The sequence below is a fragment of the Cariama cristata genome, unplaced genomic scaffold (genome assembly GCF_000690535.1).
Source record: "Cariama cristata isolate BGI_N322 unplaced genomic scaffold, ASM69053v1 scaffold9930, whole genome shotgun sequence".
NCBI classification, from domain to species: Eukaryota; Metazoa; Chordata; class Aves; order Cariamiformes; family Cariamidae; genus Cariama; species Cariama cristata.
This window is the reverse complement of record NW_009593004.1, coordinates 135,564-151,268: the sequence shown is the minus strand read 5'-3', so window position 1 is coordinate 151,268 and position 15,705 is coordinate 135,564. Positions and strand designations below refer to the sequence as shown.

At 37.3% G+C, this 15,705-nt stretch overlaps 1 protein-coding gene across 1 annotated transcript in view; it reads left to right on the top strand.

The window, feature by feature from the left end:
- The first annotated feature begins 2,122 nt into the window (after positions 1 to 2,122).
- LOC104166867 (histone-lysine N-methyltransferase 2C-like) overlaps positions 2,123 to 15,705 on the top strand; it is a 120,859-nt gene continuing 107,276 nt past the window's right edge. The window contains 2 exon segments of the mRNA XM_009706995.1: positions 2,123 to 2,246; positions 3,877 to 3,986. The gene's annotated coding sequence lies outside the window, so the exon portion shown is untranslated.

Genomic DNA, 15,705 nt, shown 5'->3' with positions numbered 1-15,705 from the left:
TGGGGCGGAGCCGCCTGAGGGCCCGCGGGGAGGGCGAGGGCAGGGCTGCTGTTCTTCAAATCTGACCGCAGTACGCTCCAAAAATATTTCATTGATGCGTGTTCAGTTGGATCTCTTAAACTTAACATTTCAAGCGCGCTCATATTCAGCGCTAGGGCTCTGCTTACTGCTGGAGAAGCCGTTTACGGTGTTTTATACTTGCTGATGTTGCTCAGCTACACAGCATACGTTCGTGTAATTGTGTCGGTGTCGTTAAAACGCACGTTGTGTAATGCCAATAGGGAAAAACCGCTTTTCTTAAAGCTACTAAAACTAACCCCTTCCTCTGAGACAATTACTCTATTTTATAGGCATATGAAATATTATTTACAAAAAGGCTAAATACAAAAGATCAGGATGCTCTGGAAAGTATTTCTGTTCAGGATGAAATTGCAGAGTAAACTGGGATGTTCTTTAAATGGATTGGTTTGATCTTGTGAGGAAGCTTTCATACTAGTAAAAATGCCTTGACAATTGAGATTTAGTTTTTTCTTAACATTCCTTTAAACTCCTGTGTTTTGAGTAGCAGTTAATGTTAGAGATGGCTCCACTGGGCAGGGACTGGACATGGCCGCTCAGAAATCAGCGTCGTTGAACAGAACGGGTTAATGTAATGCTTTATTAAGGGGAGTCTTGATAGAGTCAGAGTTAACAGGTTTTGGTTTGGGTTTTTTTTTTTTTTTTTTTGATGTTCAGCTTCTATCATGATGCAGGTCATGAAGATATCATGTAATAATTGAAAACTTCTAAGATTTCTTGGGCGGTGCAAGAGGGATGTTACTCTTTTCCCCTAAGCTAAGTGTTTTTTAATTGTATTTCTGAATGTAATTGCTGAAGTAAAGCATACATGGTTTTCAGGAAGGCCAAGTTATCGCAGGTTAAAGTTCCAGGAATTACTGTGTCTCTTGGCTTATTGACAGTAGGTCAGTTCTCAGCATGTTTTTTTTGAGGTTATAAGCAGGAGAGCAGTCAGGAAAGAGAGGTGGTTTTGTGCTGTCTCAACTGTAGAAACTGGGAAGTCACAACAAATGCTTATGTTTGAGTTATTAATGGGGGAGAATAATGATGTTCAAAGAACTGTAACAGAAAACGCAGCACTGCCTTTCCTACCAACTGCTGAAACATCAGCGATCAGGTCTCTCTTATCAGTAAGCCTCATGCACGTCGTTAGATGTCCAAGGGTGTTTTTTGCCTGCAGGAAATAAAGGAGAAGGAGTCATCACTTCTGTGTGTTTTTTTTTTTTTTAATGGAGTAATCTGAGTATTATGAATTGTTTTCTGTTGAGATTAGAATTTGGGGAACAAATTAGGAAGGTTATAAACTAGATCCTCCCATGTCAGCAGAATATAGTAGTCTTTGTATGACTGCATTTTTCAATTCCCCCCACACTCCTTTCCTCTTGCCCTCTCCCCCTGCCCTGCCCCGCCTTTTATTTTTTTTTGCCCTCTTGATGGCATTGGATAAAGATACCTATTTCCAAACAGCTTTTTCACGCCTGGTCTTTTTTTCTGCATTCTCCCTATAGTTGCTGTATTTTATCTAGACACCTTACCTCTGGCCGTGGCAGTCTCCTTTGAGGATACTGTCAATGCTGTACCCTGGACCAGCTGTTAAGACTGCAGGGAGAGGGCCATATGAAAGCTGCAGCTGGTGCTCGCCACTTACACCACTGTCTTTTCTTCCTTCTGCATCTCTTCTTCCCCAGGGTAACACAGACTGCTTGCTGTTACCTAATTCTCCATTCCAAAGGTTGGGCGAGTTTTAATGCCAAACAGAAGCGGATTTAAAAAAACAGAAGCATGTGTGTCCTGAAGAATTGGAAGAGAGCAGACTGGGAAAGGGGCATTTTACCAAGCATTTTTTTTTGTCTGTTGAATAGCAGCTTTAACTGAAAACTTTGTTATTGCGAAAAATGTTGGGCTAAAGTATGAGGAAGAAAGACTTTTGTTCATGTTTGGAAGAATTTATACTCACTTTCCCTGAGTTTTCGTTCATTTGCAAGTATCTAGCTAATTGAACAGAGAATGTGGTCGCTCCTAAGTTTGTTTTTCTGCTCCCCGATACAGATCTCGATCAAGTATAGCATCATGTGCAAGTGTAAGCACCCAAACTGCTTCTGACGATCAGGTTGTCAAATTCTGGGATGAACTCAGTTTAGTTGGCTTACCAGATGACATTGATGTTCAAGCCTTATTTGAGCCAACAGGTAAGATGCGTTGCTATTCTCCTTTTTTCTCATCCAGTAGTACAGTAGCTACAGTGACATCAAGTGAAATTTTTCAGCAGTTGGTTTTCTGTGTATGGTGTTTGTCACGTGTTTGATGATGGTTTTGTAGCTTTTGCCAATGTTGATGTGATATTTTTGTATAGTTTCCTCTCCAACTAGTGGACAGAATTGCTGTCAGCTTTGTATGGGGAAATATTTGTGATCTACTGCTGAACTGGTGCAGGTAGTAATATCTTCAGTATCATGATTCTGTTTTGGGGAGAAAAGGAAAAGAAATGAGACGCAGCTTAATCTAATTCTTGAAGTCCTAATCCTGTAGCCTTACCTAATCTCCTGCTACTAATACGGGGTTATCGGAAATAATGGGACGGAAGATGTAAAAGAGCAGCATTGCTAGAACAATAGAGGCATAATACACTTGAATGTTGCAGGTTTTCTGTCAGAAAATGGTCTGGTTTGTCATCTGCTCTTCAATTTTAGCAGAAGCTTTCTTTTTACTCAGTTATGGATTACTTTTTCAGAAAGCATCTATGTCCAAATGCTTTGATGCCGGTAGTCCACTGATGTATCTTGCCTCAAAAATGGAAATATATTTGTGCAATAACATAAATGTCATTCTTTCATGAGTGTGGAAACTCATCTCAAAGTCTAATTAAAAACAAAAAAAAATTAATGATTTGTTATAAATAATTATACCATAGTGTGTATGGATGGGTGAGGGGGTTTATCAATCTAAATTTTTTAAAGTTGTTAGTATTTGTAGATGACTTTTCCCAAGCCCTTACAGAGGTTTTGGGGGGAGATTTTTTGCTGCTGAATGATTAAGTTGACCAGGTACCTAATTTCAACAGCTAATGTAAAACATCATTTCTAATCTAGTATAAAGCTGTCACAGAATTCATTCGGAAGTATGCATCAATTACATTGTTTTTCCCAGAATTTAATTAGAAACTTCTTTTAAGAGATACATGTTGAATTCTGCAAATTCTGAATTTTTTTCTTATGCAGTTAAACATTTCTAATTACATCTCTAATATGTTTGTTATATTGACACGGTTTTCTCAGTCATTCATATGATATTTCTGTTCATGCTGTATTTTGAGCTGTTAAAAGTTTAGTGTAGAATTCTAAAGCATCATGTGAGCGTGTTCTACATGAACAAACAGATCTGTATCCAGTCTTTGGGAATTGTAAATTAAGAGTACATACATAGATGAGGGTTCTCTAGGGTGAAATATAAGATCAGATGTGACTCTGTGTGTGTCTCACACAAACATTGCATATAGAATCATAAAGTTGTAGAATCATATACAGTCCACTGTTACGAATACTTAATCAAGCATCTGAAAATTAGATATACAGAATGTGCTGAAATGAAGAGGAAGGTGTGTTATGTATAAAAGAAAATTGCAGTATATTTAGTGGCTGAGAGTAACTGCAGTATATTCAGTGTATGTTAATAAGGGCATTAAATGTTGCAACAACAGGAAGAAGAGAGACTATTCATTTTATCTGGCAAGTATTTATTACTAAAACTAAGTCCCATGCTTAGAGGAAGTGCTTGACAGAATCATACAACCAAAGCTCTTTTTCTTTCATAATGCATTAGGTCATTGCTGGGCTCATCACCGCTGTGCGGAGTGGTCATTGGGAGTCTGCCAGACTGAAGAGCAGCTGTCGGTGAACGTGGACAAAGCTGTTGTCTCAGGGAGCACAGAAGTGAGTAAAAAGACTTGAATGCTCAACTCAGTAAGAAAATGGGGGGTGGGGTTGAAAAAAAGATAGCAGACTAATGTAATACAAGGTATGACCAAAAATATCCATGTGTGGATCTTGGAGCTCACGTTTATAATAAGGTTTCTTTGGACAGGTCTTCATCATAAAATCTACTGTTGCAGTTTATTGGAAAGGCTTATGGAGTTACGTGGAATATATCGTTAGTTAGTTCTAAGGTAAGGAGAATGTAGGAAGTACATAACTGATGAAAACGAAATACAGATGAAAGAAAAGTTGAGTTCAAATTAGCAAATGTCCTGCTAGGTGGAGGAAATACTTACTTTGCTACTTCATATGCTGAAATTATATGACTCAAAAATAGCAAAAAAATTGTCAGTTACTTTCATAAGAGTTTCAAAAAATAGGTTAATATAGGAAAGGTCGATGTTGTTACTTTAAATAGTGATAGAAATAGATGTATAAATGTCTAGTCTTTTAGTTGGAAGTGGTAATGTATTTGGAAAAATGGGTCCCTTTGAAACGGACAGGCTCCTTCTGGTGTCGTTCTGACAGCATTTTGAAATGATGGAGAGACCTATTTCACATTGTTTTTACCATGTGTAGCTATATTTTTTTGGTCATATTTAATCATGTCTGGTAGATTATTTTAATCATTTTAGTTTTTTCTGCATTAATTGGCCATGCTATCAACAGATCTGTGTAATTTTTGCTGTTTTTCTCGTGTAGCTAGATTTTTTTGGTCATATTTAATCATGCCTGGTAGATTATTTTAATCATTTTAGTTTTTTTCTACGTTAATTGGCCATGCTATCGACAAAATCTGTGTAATTTTTGCCGTTTTTCTCATGATCATGCTTAGGCTTATTTTTACTTGGTTCTTCATGTTTTTTATGCATTATATTAAAGTAAAAAAGTGATGTACAAGATACGAGTAAATATTCTCCATTGTGTGGACTAAAAAGCTGCTTTAAGCCAGTTTTTCAGTACTAGCCATATAATAACAGCTTTTCTTGCACCTTCTACTTTTGCTCATACTGAATAAATGCTTTACTTTGAATAAATTAATTGTTTTCTATGTATCTGCTTTCAAAATAAAAGACTCCTTAGAATGAAAACCTGACAGTATTAAGTTCTAGATGAGCTTGAAGATGTTAAAACATTTGTATGTGTGTGTCTATGTATAAAAATTATAAAAAGAATTGGAAGAACATCCACAATTGGTTACTTTTTTTTTAAATCTGACTGCTGGAAAGTTTTCATCTCCTTGTTTTAGGCTGATGATGGTGACTTGTAGTCATTTTGTGATCAGCTCATTCCCATCTGTAGTCATTTTCATTATAATCTAGTTTCTAACAGAAATCCTTGCTGCAGTGTTCAAGCTTGTATTTCACTGTATTGAATTTCATCCTGTTTCCATTATTTCGGTTCTGTTTCTTTCTCTATGGTACCTTGCTCCTCCCCTGTGCCTCAGGGTGATGGTGCCTCACCTTCATGTCATCAGTACACTTTAAGTTTTGTGTAGATATTTATAATGCAAATATTTAAATAGGAATTCTTGGAGAACACCACATCTCTCTGGTGTGATAGTTTCCATTTCAGCCCTGTCGTTTCACGTGCTCCTCTGTAACTTCTCTACTGATCTTTTAAAATTCTGCAAATAATTTTTAGATACCCGTTGCACATTTCAGTGCAATGCAGAGAGATGAGAGAAATTTGAATTGAGTGCCATTCTGCATATTTTCTATTCAGTCTTTGCTGAAACCGTTGAGAAACTTCCTTTGCTGTAATACAGCACTCAGCCAGCAAAGAATGGTGTTGGTTTGGTTATTCTCTTTTATCCGTCTTCTGACATCCCTAGGGAGAGCAGAGTAGAAGCGCAACTGTGATTGATTCTGGGGGAATAGCTAGACGAAATGGGACATCTTTATCCCACAACCACACCAGGGAATTTTTTGCTTTTGTTTTTTTTTTTTTCAAGAAATACGGAGAAAACTCTTCTGTAGTTCTCTGTTCCTGATCATGGAGCAACAATGTCGGGGTTGCTGAAAGAGTTTGTGTATAACTGGTTTGGAGCCCAAGTAATCCTGTGTTTGCTTGTGTCCAGACTGTAGTGCTTGGTAATATTTTTACCACTGCTTTTTAACTTTTAATTACAGTACAGGCAGCACAAAAAACTGTAAGGTGCTTGTTGTCCTATGTGATAGTGGAAAAGCTTAAGGGAAGAAATTTTCTCTGGTGAGGTATTTTAAAAAGTTTTGAATGAAAGGTATAACAATTAATTTAATATATGTTTTTGCGTTGTGCTTTGCTTTTGCTAAAATTTTGACCACCTTTCTGATGTGATATTACTGGATTTTAGAAGCAAAGTTTCTGTTTAAATGTTCTGAATACTCTTGGCAATACAGATGCAAATATGTGCTCAGGGCATACAGAAAAATAGTTTAAATAAAAACAAGCTGTATTCTATTTCCTCTACTTGCCACTAAATTTGCTTTGGGTTTTGTTGTTCTTTGCTTGGTTGGGGATTTCTGTCTTCTTGGAAGTCCCTCTGGCAGGACATGGGTTTATGATGTGGTCTGCATCACATCTTTCCTTAGCTGGGAAAGTACGTTTTCTTTTCCTTGTGTTCATGTACAGATTAATTTCTGACATGTAACAAACTTCTTGATAGTATAGTCCTTTGGTTTAGGTCTTTTAATTTGCGGAGAGCATTTTGGGGCTGTTCTTACCTTGAGGGTCTCTTTAATTTGTAAGTTACATTCATGTTTCTCATTAGTTAGGCTGCCTATTGTTTGCAAATCTGTTTTAACTGGATATGACAGTGTTTCTTATTACTCTGTTTACCAGTTGAGATGTCCATTTGGCTTCACTGAACTTGTGATTGCATTAATAAAGCTTGTGTGGACATATTTCATTGACCTGTTCCAGAGCGTGTATATTAATTCATTTTGGTTTTCTTCTTGGCCTGTGTTTGCTAAAGGTTTGAAATACAATGCTATAGAGATCCTAGTATCTGTGCATGTTTTCACAAAATACCCTGCTTAGCATATCTTTCTTCTTCGGTTCTTTGTTTTGATTCACTCATTTTGAAGGCCTGGCAAAGGCATATGACCAGTTTGTTAAACGTATTTGTGTCTAGACATAAGTGGGTTCTTTGACTTTCCTTCAAAGTTTTGGGTTTGCCTCTCTTTAACATACAGACCTATGTATGTGCATTCATCAATATGTGAGGTGTTTGAAATCCTGTGCATCATGTTGTTTTATAACAACTAACAAATAAAAGCTGGAATATACAGTTAATTTTATGGTAGTAGATGTACTCTAGCCCTTACAGGTGGTACAGGTGACTCATTTCATCTCACTGCTTGTCTTGCTTTCCTTGCTTATCTCAGCAAGTGAGAGTCATGGATTTTCTCAGAACCCCTTTCTAAGTTTAAGAAGTCATACGGAAGAACTGGTGATCCAGGTGACAAGCATAGTGTCAGAACTTTTCTCAAAAATGACTCTTAAGAATTCACATACTTATCTCTAGAGCTTGTATGGTATGTAAGTTAAAGAGCCTGAACACCCAGACATGAGAGGTCCTTCCCCCACTACTTTGGTAGGTTTTCATGGGATTTTTGGAGTAATTTTGTTTCAAGTTTTGAAAGAAAAGAACTCTTCAGAATATAGACAGGTAGAGAGAAACCTCCAGTGATTTGCTTGATCCAAAGCATAACTAAATTTTCTTATAATTCATAAGCGTTCTACTCGGTACATAAAAATTACTCTAGTAAAGAAACTGTCATATTGTCAGCTTTATGAAGATAGACTTTTATCAGTAAGGTGTTTCTACAGATATTTGTGGTAAGATGAAAAGATGGTGTGAAATGAAGACTTAGTAAGATAAACTAAGCAAAGGAAACTGAACAGAAATCAGAGTTTTTGCTGAAAAAAATAATAGATGTAGACAAGCCGAGTTTTCTGCTTTTTCTTGTATTTCTGGCTTCCGTCTTATGCTCTCTTAACTATGCTGCTTTTTGATATTTGGAAGTGTGAACTTTCTGGCATTACCATTTAAAATGGAGGCCTTTAGGGCTTGCATCTGCTCAGCTTTTAACAAGAGTGGTTTCTGAAATATTTTCAGGTACTTTTAAATACTACTTTATAATTTCCTTGTTTATTTTACATATATTGAGTAGGTGTCTGTTTCTCTACAGTCAGCTGAGGAAATAATAAAGTTTACTACTTGCCTACCTTACATTGTCTAGCCATAGCTCTTCTGTATGCTACAAAGTCCCTGCTTTTTTCCTCCCAGTATGCAAGTAGCTCAATTCAAGGAGTGAATTTAAGGAAGACTCAGTAGATCATGTGTTTGAACCACTTTTGAACAAACTGTGCACAAGAAAGGAGTGCAGTGGTGACTTTCCCAGCCAGCTTTCTCTCCTGATAAGATGTAGAAAGCAGTTTACAAGTTTGGGAGAATTTGTCAAGGACACTAAAGTCAAAGAAAACAGTATTGGTGGAAACCAGGAAGGAGGTTCCTATCTACTGAAAGACTGAATAGGGAAAACATGATAGTAATGAAATGTCTAAAGCAGTCATTTCAAAATAGTGTATTACTCTGTACAGCTCTTTGCATATTTATCTACTTCACAGCTTTCATTTTTCCACTAATAGGCAAGTGTTTCTTCAGGACCAAGACTCTTGCAACAGGGCAGCTGAAAAATTGCTGTCTTCTCCCACCCATCTATTTTTTTTTATCAGGGCAGTATCTTCTCACTGTAAAAGGCAGCTGTTTTCAGCTCCTCCTGAATTTCTGCTGTCAGTGTTTGGCATGTTAACATTGCTGAGAACTGTAGGAGTTGTTGCTTTGCATAGAGGCAAGCTAATCAATAGTATCTTGCCTTGTTCCAGACTCAAAACGATCTGCTGTTTTGACACTCCTCTCTCCTATAAGCACTTTCCACATTGTAGTGCAATCTTGAACATTTTTTTTAAGGCAGCTTCCCTTGACTTCCGTCACCAGAAGCAGGAGGTTGCATTGTTTGTAGACGCTTCCAAGTTCGGGCAGTGTTACAAGGCTTGCATATTAAATATCTTACTCAAACTGTTTCTTAAAGCCCTTTCCATCTACTGTTTTTAATTCCTTGCTCAAGACTCGATTCTAGCATAATGCTTACCAAGCTAGACCGTAAAGAAATAAATTGAGGGGAAAGTTGGGGAACATTTGAAATACATATACTTTTTAAAAAGTATTTGCCCGTATTTTGAATGTATCTTCACTCCTTAGCCTCAGTACACTTCTCATCTGTTGAGACTTCTGTTTGTGGTTTAAACCCAGCCGGCAACTAAGCACCACGCAGCGGCTCATCCACTCCATGGTGGGATGGAGGAGAGAATTGGAAGGATAAAAGTGAGAGAAAACTCGTGGGTTGAGATAAAGACGGTTTAATAGGTAAAGCAAAAGCCATGCACACGAGCAAAACAAAACGGGGAATTCATTCACCACTTCCCATCGGCAGGCAGGTGTTCAGCCATCTGCAGGAAAGCAGGGCTCTGTCAAGTGTAACAGTTACTTGGGAAGACAAACACCATCACTCTGAACGTCCTCCCCTTCCTTCTTCTTCCCCCAGCTTTATATGCTGAACATGACATTGTATGTTACGGAGTATCCCTTTGTTGAGTTGGGGTCAGCTGTCCCAGCTGTGCCACCTCCCAACTTCTTGTGCACCCCCAGCCTCCTCGCTGGTGGGGTGAGAAGCAGAAAAGACCTTGGCTCTGGGTAAGCACTGCTCAGCAATAATGAAAACATCTCTGTATTATCAAATATTATTTCCAGCACAGATCCAAAACACAACCCCATGCTGGCTACTGTGAAGAAAATTAACTCTATCCCAGCCAAAACCAGCACAAACTTGTCCTTGTTTTTAGTGATATGTTTGTGTGTTTAAGTCAAAAACCGATTTGGCTAAACTGATACTTCCTTTTGTTGTTCCTTGTGTATAAAGATAAGGATCAACATCTTAATATACTGTTAACTTCATACACTGTGGAGGATTGTGCCATAGCAATTTTTCAGCTAGTTTTATTTTTTGTTGACATAAAAACTGTGTGTGAAAAATGGTTTAGATGACAGAATCCTGAAGATGGGGCCAATGATGGCTTCATCTATGTCTCAACCTAGCTGAACAGAGCACATAGCAATGTCTTTTTTTTGAGATAGAGTGCAGGATTTGCAGTTCCTTGATGCTCTAAAGGCTTACTTCTTCCTTTGTCATTATTGGAAAAGCTAGTAATTCTTAAAGCCAGGGAAAAATGCATAAAGAATGTCATCTGTCATAATTTATACCATTTCTGGGCAGTGTCCTCTGTATTTACCCATTTTTCAAGGAGAACCTTTGTAACATGATACTAAATGAGCAGCTCTGGTATTCAGAAGTTCCTCTCCCAACTCTTGTGTTTTTTATGGTACTTTTGCACGCACAAGGCACTTGGCTTCTCTTCATCTCCCTTCGCTGCAGCTTGGGAGTGACTACCTTGCTGCTCTATTGGAGTGGCTTCTGATTTTATCTTACTGAGGGTTTTTTTTTCCTGCAGTTGCTTTTGTCTTCCAACTGAGGAAGGAAGTACTGCAGGAAGTATTCTTCCAAAACAGTATGTCTGCTTTTTTATGGATTGCTGTCTCTTAGAGAACTCTAGCGCAGAAAGTGCTAGAGAAAGGCTGGAGAAATAGTGATATATGTCTCATCAAGAAGACACTTCCATATGCTTTTGGTCAGTTTAGTAGTTACATTCAGTTCCTAGCATGTTTTAGAAGTACTGTAACAGTTCAGCAGTGGAGGCCATGAGATATTTCAGTTTTCCATGAATTTCCCTTGTTAATTTGGAGTTTCTCTAGAGATTTGTAGCCATTTCCCTGCTGATGATGACAAGCTTTGTACTTCAAGGAAAGACATACTGAATAAGGGTACACCTTTTACATATTTGTATTTGGTAACATTTTAACACTGTAAATTATCTTCCATGAGTTACTCTGTTTCAGAGTGCTTTGGATTTTGGTCACCTAAAGCCCAGGTCATTTGTGTCGTGGAGAACATGAATTGGACTGTTCTTACAGCTTGTTAATGACATCAGAAATGCTACGTCAATTATTTTATAACTATATTTTCCAAGTTCTGCAAAGCAGCCACGCTATCTTAAAATTATCATAGTTGGGTTTGGTTTACTATGTGTAATTCTTCGGAACACCTTTGTACGCCGTAAATCATGTCCATACCGCTTTGGTAAATCTGTTCAGGTTCAAGAGCTGCCGCAGGGCCTGTATGTATGTTCAGCTTTTTGCAGTTCCAGCAGTTTGCGAACAGATACTTGCCTGCTTAGTAAGATTTACAACTTAATTCTCATTAATATTGTCACATGAACAATGATTAAAGTATTCTTTCGTTTGAACCAAAATAAGCTTTACCATGACGTACTGTTGTTCATTTGAAGTCATTGTGCCGTAGCAGCTGCTTTGAAAAGCATACATCAAAATAGAGGAACCAGGCATAGGCAAGAAGTGAGAACAAGCAGATAAGAAGGAGGAAGAAGGTTGACGTTACAAATTACTAGGATTCATGAAAAATTCACCCTTTCCTGTTTTCTTCTCATCTATAATCTGACTGTAGGAGCCAAAGCAAATAAAGCATAATCTAATATAGTTTATGCAAAAAAAAAAAAACCTAGCTTTTTGCCTAGTAGTTGGTTTTAACCCTATAGTCACTTTTGCCAAATTTTTCTGTTTTTTTGTTTCAAACTATCCAGCGGGATTTTGTGCATTCTATTTTTTCTTCTGCAGTGAAACACAGAATAGAAAAAACTAAATTACAGGTCTTACAGATAAAGAATTTTGTTCCCTATCAAAACACACCACCTTTGAAACTACAGCGTTTAGGACTCAGCTTTCAAAAGACAATTTTCAGTTTCCCCAATTGTCTCATAGCCCATGTTTTCTAATACAAAATGAGATACACTCTTCTATATCCCTTCTGGTATTTAACAAAATGAAGTAATAGTTAAAACTGAGTAAATGTGAATCGAGAACTTTACACTTCTCTGCTTCTAATATGTTTTTGTAATTATTTTGGCATGTAATTATGGATAGCTTGGGATCTGGTTAGACTCCCCACTTGGATATGGATCTTCAGTGATGTATTTAAAAGTTTGAAAGGATTTCTGTGGATCAGTGGTCTGTTTGAATAGTATGATCATAAAATGAGAGACCATAGCATGTGGAAGAAATCTGGCTAATGTAAAGTCTAAACACTTTTGATGAAAGAAGTAGTCTGAAGTAGATTTTAATTTTGAATTTCCCATTTATTGAGAAAGAAAACTTCATTTATTTTCCTAGTGTTTCTGATGTAATTGTTACTTGCTCATGGATACTTTTATGCTTACTGATACTGCATATGTTACTGAAGGAGGGATTGTTTATAAGTGTCGATTGTGATAGTCTAATTGAGGTTTATTGAATGAACAGCTGATTTGTTTTTTCTTTCCCCACCAGTTGTTGGATGGATTAATATTTCAGATTTGTACTACCTGATGTGAGATAGGCTATTATCATTAAGTAACTTTTCAAGTCAGCCAGCCAGTGAAAAAAATAAGGGGATAAAAATGTACAATCTTAAACTGAAACTATATAATTAAACACTTGTTTCTAAAATAATTTGATAATTATTAGGCTATCTGACTTTGTGCCTATCTAAAATCTAATTTAAAAAAATAATTTTTCGCTTATTTTCCCATTATTTGACATATCTATTGTTAACATTCCAGTAAAGCTAGTAGTATACTTCAGTGTGTTAAGGTCTTTGGAATTTTCGTGAGTGGAAAAGTCTATTATAAATGTGAAGAAATACTTATTCAGGGCTATATGACACCTCCCAGTTTAGCACTTTTTTTTTATTTGGCATTTCAAGAAACAGAAAATGTTCCTTTCTTTAGAGACATAAAACACACTGTCCTTTTTTGTGCTAATATACAGTAGAGTATCAATATAACAAATGTTGGCAAAGTGTTTGATTTGGAGCTTTTTCTGGGTACTTTTTTGGGGAGTTTGATTCTTAACAAGTGCAAATACTTCAACGTGATACTTCAGTCTTTATAGTAGTTCCTTGCTTCATAACCTTTATCATCATGAATCTGACGGAGTGATTAGAAAAAGGAACGCAGGATAATGTGAGACCAGTGTAGCCATAGTTCATTTTTCTGTCGTCTTCAACATGTTGATTCTTTTTACAAGCAGAAGGCAGGCTTTAATTTATGAACCACAGTTTGGAGGAGCATTTGTCTTCTCAGATGAAGCAGAAGAAAAGATGTACATTTTTAAACTAATTTTTTTATCTATTTTTTGAGATTTTTCTTTTTGCTTTGTCATGAGCCTTCTGTGATATAACAGCTATGTTTGTATCCCTACCTTTTTGTTTCCAAGTATCTGAAAAAAAATACTGTGCATTTGTCCGTATAGCAAGTGATACTGTCAGTGCACATTATTACTCACTGATTAGAGTGAAACTGTGTCTTGTTCCTTCTTTGGTCTGTAAGAAATAAGTGCTAGAGCTTAACCCCTGTGAGCTGTTGCAAAGGGACGATGACTGGTGCATGTATTCTAGTATATACATTTTAGGTTTAAGTAATAAACTTTATTCAGAGTAAGAGAGGACTTTTCATAAACCGTGAGTTTTTTCCAGTAAATGAATACAATTTCTCTAACTTCATTGCCCAGTTTCCCCTGCAATTTTTACAGACCTGAACAGAAGCACAATATCATTTCTGGCAGGCAAACCTCCATTAATGGTCTTTCCCACAATAACTGCATTTCTGGAACACAGTAGCAAATGAGGAGGGAAAAGACTTGGGTTACTTAGGCAGCACAAGCGTCTTTCCATAAGACACTTCATATGGCTCCATCTAAAGGCAAGTGTTTGATTTTTCAGCCTCCCCTATTCCTTTTTCTCTCCCACTGCAGTGGGGCTGCTGGTTTCCTGCTGTGGTGCCGGGAGGTTGTTCTTTGGGAGCTCGCCCGGTGCGTGCTCCCTTGGCACTGAAGTCAGAAAGCAGAGTCAGCCTTAGAGGTTTTCAGTCTGTGGGTTTTTTCAAGATGAATGCTTTGAAAAATTACACCTTTCTTGAACCGTAGATGTCGAATAGGTGGAATCAGGAGAGAGAGATTGTTGCTACAGAGACGTTTCTGAGAGGGTTTTGATGCTGAATAGACGATAGACATTGCAGATGCTAAGGGCAGTCTGTGAGGTGTAGGAAGCAGACAAAATGGACTAGGGGCACAGAGAGAGACTGAGAGAGAAGCAGCAATAGCCCAGAAATGAAAGCCGAAAAGCCTAGCTGACAAACATGAAAGGGCCTATGTTCCTGAAGGAATTTCCAGTGCAGGTTTCCTTTATTCAGTAACATTCACTGAAATAATTTACTGAAAGCTCTGAAGTGAAATTGTTCAGTGTGTGTTCCAAACTGGTGAAGTGTGTTTCACAAAGACCTTTTCTTCCTTTTTGCATGACTTGAGTAGAAAACACTTTTTTCATAATACGCCCAAAGAAATTCTCTATATTCTTTTTTCCCTTCCCCCGCCCCCCCGGGTGTCTTTCTTAAATGTTACTCTAAGCATTAAGGCAATGACATACTAGTTCACGCTGAGGTGGCACTCTGTTGCTGGGCATTTCATTTCAAGATTTTATAATCTATCTATACCAAGTTATTTTGGGGGCTTATATGTTAAAAAAAGGGAGAAGCTGAGCTCTGAAGAGCGAAGAAAGCCCACTAAAGGAAAATCACACTCTCTCTTAAATCAAGATTGTACCTTCTTCCTCATCTAGTGCTTCAGTTTGCTGTGGGACTGAGCCATTTTGGTGCTTTGTTGTAGAACATGAGAATACGGATACTTGGACTCTCCCTTTCTCCTGTCTTTCTGTGCTCAGCAACAGTAGCGTAGTCCTTTAGGGTCTACAAAACAGAGACAGTACAATGCTGCCAGATTTTAAACGTGGAACAAGGAAATAACAAAATACTTTTAAAAATCTATGAAAATATTTACAAATTTATATAAATTATTATCCCATGAATATTTTCAGCAGAAGACTGGACCTCTATATACATTAAAAAAACGCAGGAAACTGTACCCATCTCTTAACAAGCATGCCAGCAGTAAGCCCATAGAAACTTATACGAGCAAGTGTAGTAGTACCACCTATCTGCTCACTTTGATAGGTATTTGAATGCAACTCTCATTTTCCTATCTTACTACCGCCTCATCGTTGCTTCTTATTTAAATATTTTATATTCGGACGTTTCCATGTTAGTGCTTAGTTTTGCCTTTGTGTGACGGTTACATCTATGAAAAAAGACTAATCAATCTTTTGTAGTTAATATTGGTTAGTTTTAGTCAAGGACGGGTCCTCATTATGCTTTGAGCATTATAGTAATATAAAGACATCTTCCTTGCCTTCAGAAGCTTGCTCCTTAATAGATAGCACATGAATAAAAGGAAAAAATACCGCTATAGGATAAGTTGTAGGTGTATCGGCTGAGCTGTAGCATTGTTGGTTAGTGTTAGACAATTGTCTCTAATTTTGGTTTCGCAGCAGTTTCCCTTTTAAATAGCATTTTATTTAAGCATGTCTTTTAAATTTTTCATGGCTTTTTTTGGACAAGAACTTTAAAGTTC